This window comes from Garra rufa, chromosome 1 (genome assembly GCF_049309525.1).
Source record: "Garra rufa chromosome 1, GarRuf1.0, whole genome shotgun sequence".
Classification (NCBI taxonomy): Eukaryota; Metazoa; Chordata; class Actinopteri; order Cypriniformes; family Cyprinidae; genus Garra; species Garra rufa.
Genome location: NC_133361.1, coordinates 103,311,322 through 103,318,821, shown reverse-complemented (window position 1 = coordinate 103,318,821; position 7,500 = coordinate 103,311,322). Strand labels below are relative to the sequence as shown.

Genomic DNA, 7,500 nt, shown 5'->3' with positions numbered 1-7,500 from the left:
TGGATTACACTTTCTGTGGATTGTATATACACTGGTGGACACTCACATTGGACTTATCAACACACTGGGGTTCTTGGACTGTTTTTAGGGTATGGACAAATGAACTGTATTCTTTTAACAGAGTTTACCTGTTTTTAGGGTATGGACAAATGAACTGTATTCTTTTAACAGAGTTTACTTAGTTTTATCGTGTTGTTTTAAAGTCTTTTATGTGAACCTTGTAAATACACCAAATCTATTTAAACCAATTTTCTTTTATGTCTCATTCTTTTAACCACTAGTCATCTCTCACAGTTAAATCTGACCCCATTTTAGTCTTGTAACTCGGCTGATAAGGCCGATTGTTACACTTTTATGGGAGACCGCCTGGGAATACCAGGTGCTGTAAGCTTTTGCCTTTTCTTCACTATTTATATAATATGCTGGCTTTTACGGAGGCTGATCTATAAATAACCCACTTTTTGGAGCAGTCCTCGCTTACGGCCATACCGCCACCTGAGAGCGCTAGAGAGCAACAGGAAGTGGTTGGCAGCAGTTGGGAGAGGAAGGCTCTCCTCCATTTTGTGTTTGATTTTTTTTGTTTGTTTTGTGAGTGGTTTTACTTTAAGTTAGTTAGTTTTTTTGTGTTTTTTTCAGTTATAAAACCACCTAACAGCAGCATTTTTGCTGGCTGGAGGGTGGTTAAACCTTTTTTTTCTTAACTTATTTTTCTTTAAAAAAAACGGACGGATTAATGGATTACGAAACAGAACTGGCTGGAGAGAGACGGATGGCAAACGACACTGGACTGGCAGGAGGAACACGCACGGCAATGGACACTGGACTGGCTGGAGGAACATGCACGGCAAACGAGACTGGACTGGCAGGAGGAACACGCACGGCAAACGACATTGGACTGGATAAACGACCACGAGCTACAAATGGAAAAAAACAGGAAGTAAGAGAAAAGTTTGTTGAGCGACAATATTTAAAGGAAGCTACAGTGATTGTGAATGTGGAGAATGTGATTGGGGTGAGAGCGGAGGACATTATTAAAGCTGTAACGGAACAATGTGGACATGGCAAAATTTTAGCACTAAGACCAAGACAAGGGAAAGAATACGAACTGACAATGGAAAAAGAAGAAACGTGTGAAAAACTAATTGATGGACTAAGAATAAAAGGAGTGGACTGTGAAGTAAAAAATCTACAAAACAGGGATTATGTTGTTTCCTTCATGCACCTGCCTGTCTACCTGGATGACAAAGAAATTTTAGGAAAATTGGAGGGATGGGGAGTTGATCCCATTACCAAAATTAAAAGAAGACGCTACCCGGGCACCGACATTGAAGATGGAACAAGGTTCCTTAAGGTTCCTTGAGGTTCCTTGAGGTTCCCCAAGCAAGTGGCATCGTTGCCATATAGCACACGGCTAGAAACAGCCGAAGGGCCGCAGTACTTCCGGGTGATGCACAGCCATCAGGTGAAGACCTGTAGGCTGTGCATGAGCCCGGATCACCTGCTAATAGAATGCCCAAATTTTGTGTGCTACAAATGTGAGGAGAGGGGACATTTTGCACGAGATTGCAATGCTGTCAGGTGCCCGGGGTGTCAGGAAGTTTTAAATAAATGTGAATGTTGGATGGAGGGAGAGGAAGGAGGAAGGGAAGAACAGGTGGGCAGACAGGTGCATGAAGGAAACAACGAGGAGGAAGGACTACAACAAAAAGAAACGGAAGGAGGACCGAGCTGCAGAGAGGAAGGAGAAAGAAGAGAAGACAACATTAATAATAACGAACAAACAGTGGAGCAGGACACTCAATGGACAGAGATGGAGATGTCGGACAGTTTTAATACTTTTCTGGGTGATGTGGAGAGAGATGGACAAGGAAGGTTGGATCAAGTTAAAGAAACGGACAATGAAGAGGGAATAAAGATGGACAAAATGGACAAAGACAGAGGAGGGAAAGGACAAATAAGAAGGAGAGCACTGAAGGTAAAACCAAATTTGGAAAGTGCAAGAAAAAAGATTATGACAGAGACTAACAGATTTGATGTGCTAAGGGTCCTGGAGGGAGAAAATGATGAATAATGATTTTTATGTATTTTTTTTATTTACTTTTAATGGTTTTAAGTTGTGTTGCTTTTAATGCAAGGGGTCTGATGGACATGAGGAAGTTTGAAAAAGTAAAAGAAAAATGTAAAAGGGAAGACATTGTTGCATTACAAGAAACAAACTGGAGAGAAAATGTGATGAATGATTATAAAAAGAGATGGGATGGAGGTATTTTATATAATAATGGAGATGGGCGGGCTGGGAGAGGTGTGGCTTTTTTAATGAAGGACGATGTTTTTAAAGTGAGTAAAAGTGTGTATAAGGACAAGATGGGGAAATGTTTGGTAGTTGAGACAAAATATGAAGGAAGAGATTTGATTTTAGTAAATGTACATGCACCAGTGGAAGATAAGGAAAAGAAAGAGTTTTTTAATGTTTTAAGAAACATTGTAAAGAAGTATAAAGAAATAATTATGATGGGGGATTTTAACACAGTTTTTAGTAAACAGGATATGGCTGAAGGAATGGTTTTTAAAACAGATACAGGAAGAAAAGAATTAAAAGCATTAATGGATGAAAATAATATGATAGATGTGTGGAGAGAAAGAAATGAAAAGAAAAAAGAATTTTCGAGAAGACAAATAGTAGGGCAGTTTGTATGCCAAACTAGAATTGACTATGTTTTATGTACAAGAAATGTGGAGAATTTTATAGAAAATATTAAGTACAAAGAAACAAGTTTTAGCGATCATAAGATTTTATCTTTTAAGTTGGACTGGAGTCAAATGCAAAGAGGTCCGGGAGTATGGATTTTAAATACACAGATTTTAAAGAATGAAGATTATGTTTTAAAAGTGAAAGAAATTATAGAAAAAGAAAAGGAAAATGGAATGTATGAAGAGGATAAGAGAATATGGTGGGAGAGTGTAAAGTTTTTAATCAAAAAATTCTCAATCAGGTATTGTAGTGTTATTCAGAAATGCAAAAGATCCAAAGAAAGAGGAATAAAGGAAAGTTTGGAAATGGAACTGAATAAAGAATTTCAAGACATACAAAAGATAAAGGAAATGGAGGGGAAACTGAAAGAAATAGAAGAAAAGGAATATGAGGGGGCGAGGTTAAGAAGCAAAGCAAAATATGTGGTGGAGGGAGAAAAATGTACAAAGTTCTTTTTTGATCTGGAAAAAAAGAGAGGGAAAGCTGAAACGATAAAAGAAATAAGAGGGGAAAATGGGGAAATTGTAGAAGGGAATGAAAAGATTTTAAAAGAAATAAAGAATTTTTATGAGGATCTGTTTAGTGCAAGGGGGGTGGAAGAGGAGGAAAAAAAGGAACTGTTGAATCAGATAAAAGCAAAAGTAAGTGAGGAACATAAAAAAGAATGTGACCAAGAAATCAGGGAAGACGAGATTGAAAGAGCAATAAATCAACTGAATAAAAAGAAAAGTCCAGGAATAGATGGTTTGGGAACTGAATTTTATGTTTGTTTTAAAGAAGTTTTAACAAAGATTTTAAATGAGGTTTTTAAAGAAATTTTTGAAAAGGAAGAGATTAATGAAAGAACAAGGATGGGGTTAATGAAATTGATATATAAAAGGAAAGGAGAAAAAGTAGATCTAAAAAACTACAGACCAATCACGATGTTGAATACAGATCTTAAGATTTTAGCGAAGGTTTTAGCAAACAGATTAAAGGAAGTAATGCCAAGTATAATTAAAACAAACCAAGCATATGGAGTCAAAGGAAGAGATATAGCCGACATAACAATGAGTATAAGGGACACGATATGGTACATGAAAGAAAAAAATGAAGAAGGATATATAATTAGTTTGGATTTTGAAAAAGCTTTTGATAGGGTTGAGCACGGGTATTTATTTGAGGTTTTAAGGAGTTTTGGGTTCGGGGAAAATTTTATTAAATGGATTGAGATTTTATATAAGGGTGCACTAACAAAGATAAAATGTAATGGGTTTTTAACAGAGTGTTTTAAAATAACAAGGTCAATAAGACAGGGTTGTCCACTCTCAGCATTATTGTACTCACTTGTTTCTGAACCCTTGGGACTGGCTATAAAACAGAATGAAAGAATAATAGGGATAGAAATTGAGGGAAATAAGGCTGAGGGGAAAGTTTTTCAATATGCTGATGACACAACAATAATTGTAAAGGGAAAAGAGAGTGTTAAAGAAGTTATGAAGTTGGTAAAAGAATATTGTAGTGGGTCTGGAAGTTAAGTAAATGAGGAGAAAACGATATATATGAGATTTGGTAAAGCTATGGTTTTAATGGATTGTTTTAATTTTAAGGAAGTGGAAGAAATGAGGATTTTAGGAGTTGTAATGGGAAAGAATGAGAGGAAAGTAAGAGATGAAATGTGGGAGCAACTAGTAACAGATATAGAGAGAAGATTAAATTTTTGGAAATTGAGAACTTTAAACTTGAAGGGGAAGGTTTTAATATTGAATGTTTTAATGGTTTCTAAACTTTGGTATGTTTTATATGTTTCTGAAATACCTTTATGGACAGAACGGAGGTTGAAGAAATGTTTTCTTGACTTTTTATGGGAGGGGAAACCAGCAAGGATTGCACATAATACGATTTTAGGGGCGATAGAGAAGGGGGGCTTAGGTTTAATGGATGTGGAACAGCGAAAAAATGCGTTGAGAGTAAAAATTGTTAAGAAATACCTGCAACAAGATAACAAAACTGAGTGGAAAAAAACAATGAAATACTTTTTAAACAAATGTGGGGATTTTAACATGGGGGACGGAATATTATGGATGAAAACAAAAATTTGGATGACGGAAGGATTACCCGAATTTTATAGAGAAATTTTTAGTGCCTGGGGGAATTTTTTAACGAAAATCGAGTACAATCCGCATGGAAGAGAAAACATTTTAAATCAACCTCTGTTCTTAAATAACAACATTTTAAAACAAGAGAAAGCAATATTTTTAAAAAAATGGATGGATGTGGGGATAACAAGAGTGAGAGATGTTTTGTATGAATTTAAAGAGGGTTTTTTACCGATACAATATATTGTGGATGCGATGGAGGAAGCAAAAGAAGAATACAGTAAACAAGAAATAACAAATAAATATGAAATTATTAAAAATGCAATACCCAAAGAGTGGATTAAAAGAATAGAGAGTATGGAAGGAGAGCAAACAGAGGGAAATATTTTTGTGAAACTGGGGGGAAAAATGTATGATTTTAAAGAATGTACTGTAAAAATGTTTTATTGTGTTTTTAGAGATGGTGTTTTTAAAGAGCCGATTGTAAATAAGTACTGGGTGGAAAAATTCAAGGATCTAAAAGAAGAATGTATATGGAGAAACATGAGTGGGAGGTGTGTTGAAACAAAGTTAGGATGTTTGGAATATTTTATAAGGCATAAAGCGGTTTTTACTGAGTCTGTTTTAAACAAGGTGGGAATGGAACAAAATCCAATGTGTAAAGTGTGTCATGAAAAAGAAGAGGGGATTTTACATTTGTTTTTATATTGTAAAGAATTGGAGGATTTTCTAAGGAAATGTAAATGTTTAATTAAAGATGTGAGCGAAGGTTGGGATGAAAGTGTAATGGAATGGAAAAGAGTAGTGATGTTTGGTTGGGAAAAGAAGGGTCAACACAAAAAGTTTATAAATCTGTGTATAATGTTAATGAAAAGCGCAATTTGGGAAAGAAGAATTGTGGCCAAAAAAGAAAAAATGGTGTTAGAGGTTTGGACTGTTTTTAAAAGGAAAATAGAAGTATATGTAGAACAATTATATGTGTATTTTAAAAGTGAAAATATGCTGAAAGCTTTTTATGATGTTTTTACACCAACAGTTTGTAATGTTTTAGAGAATTTCATGTGCAAATTGCCAGGAAGAGAAAGAGCTTTCTAAATCTTAAGTATAAAAGGCATGATTTTAAACAAAAAATACGAGATGAGTAGATTATATTTTATCTTATTTTTAATTTTTTTTTTCTTTTCTTTCGTCTTTGTGTGGACAACTATATTGTATTGTTGATGTTTCTATTGGTTGAAAATTCATCTTATGTTTAATGTGTTCCTTTTGCTTTGTTGATGATAATGTGATGTATTTTTTCATGTTTATTTATTTTATGTCGTGAGACTTCTAATGTGAAGCACACATTGGAAAATTTGTATTATGAAATTTCTTTAATAAAAAAAAAAAAAGAGCGCCCGATCTCGTCTGATCTCGGAAGCTAAGCAGCGTCGGGCCTGGTTAGTACTTGGATGGGAGACCGCCTGGGAATACCAGGTGCTGTAAGCTTTTGCCTTTTCTTCACTATTTATATAATATGCTGGCTTTTAGAAAGACGTGTTTTACCGCTCTATTTATTACAATCATTTAAATGTATTATAGAGTTTTAAGTGTTTTACATGTTTTTTAGGCCATTTTATTACTCTTAACATTTTAAGTGAATGTGTCTTTAATAAATGGATGGTTGGCCTGTCATGTGACTAGACACATGACAGGAAGCAGGAAGTACAACTGTATAAGAGAGCAGCATGACAAACAAAGGACAGTCACCAAACTGTTGGATTGAGGAGTTGCTAATTTTAGAGCTCAACTTTCCATTCACCACCTGCAAACTTTGGATTACACTTTCTGTGGATTGCATATATACTGGTGGACACTCACATTGGACTTATCAACACACTGGGATTCTTGGACTGTTTTTAGGGTATGGACAAATGAACTGTATTCTTTTAACAGAGTTTACCTGTTTTTAGGGTATGGACAAATGAACTGTATTCTTTTAACAGAGTTGACCTAGTTTTATCGTGTTGTTTTAAAGTCTTTTATGTGAACCTTGTAAATACACCAAATCTATTTAAACCAATTTTCTTTTATGTCTCATTCTTTTAACCACTAGTCATCTCTCACAGTTAAATCTGACCCCATTTTAGTCTTGTAACTCGGCTGATAAGGCCGATTGTTAAACTTTTATGGGAGACTGCCTGGGAATACCAGGTGCTGTAAGCTTTTGCCTTTTCTTCACTATTTATATAATATGCTGGCCTTTACGGAGGCTGATCTTTAAATAGCCCACATTTTGGGGCAGCCCTCGCTTATGGCCATACCGCGCTGAGAGCGCCCGATCTCGTCTGATCTCGGAAGCTAAGCAGCGTCGGGCCTGGTTAGTACTTGAATGGGAGACCGCCTGGGCTTACCAGGTGCTGTAAGCTTTTGCCTTTTCTTCACTATTTACATAATATGCTGGCTTTTAGAAAGACGTGTTTTACCGCTCTATTTATTACAATCATTTAAATGTATTATAGAGTTTTAAGTGTTTTACATGTTTTTTAGGCCATTTTATTACTCTTAACATTTTAAGTGTATGTGTCTTTAATAAATGGATGGTTGGCCTGTCATGTGACTAGACACATGACAGGAAGCAGGAAGTACAACTGTATAAGAGAGCAGCATGACAAACAAAGGACAGTCACC

The 7,500-nt window shown here is 35.5% G+C and overlaps 1 non-coding gene across 1 annotated transcript; it reads left to right on the top strand.

Annotated features, from left to right (window-relative positions):
• The first annotated feature begins 7,119 nt into the window (after positions 1-7,119).
• On the top strand, positions 7,120-7,238 carry LOC141319224 (5S ribosomal RNA). Its single transcript, XR_012353493.1, has one exon. It is a non-coding gene; the product is annotated as a 5S ribosomal RNA (ribosomal RNA).
• The last annotated feature ends 262 nt before the right edge of the window (positions 7,239-7,500 follow it).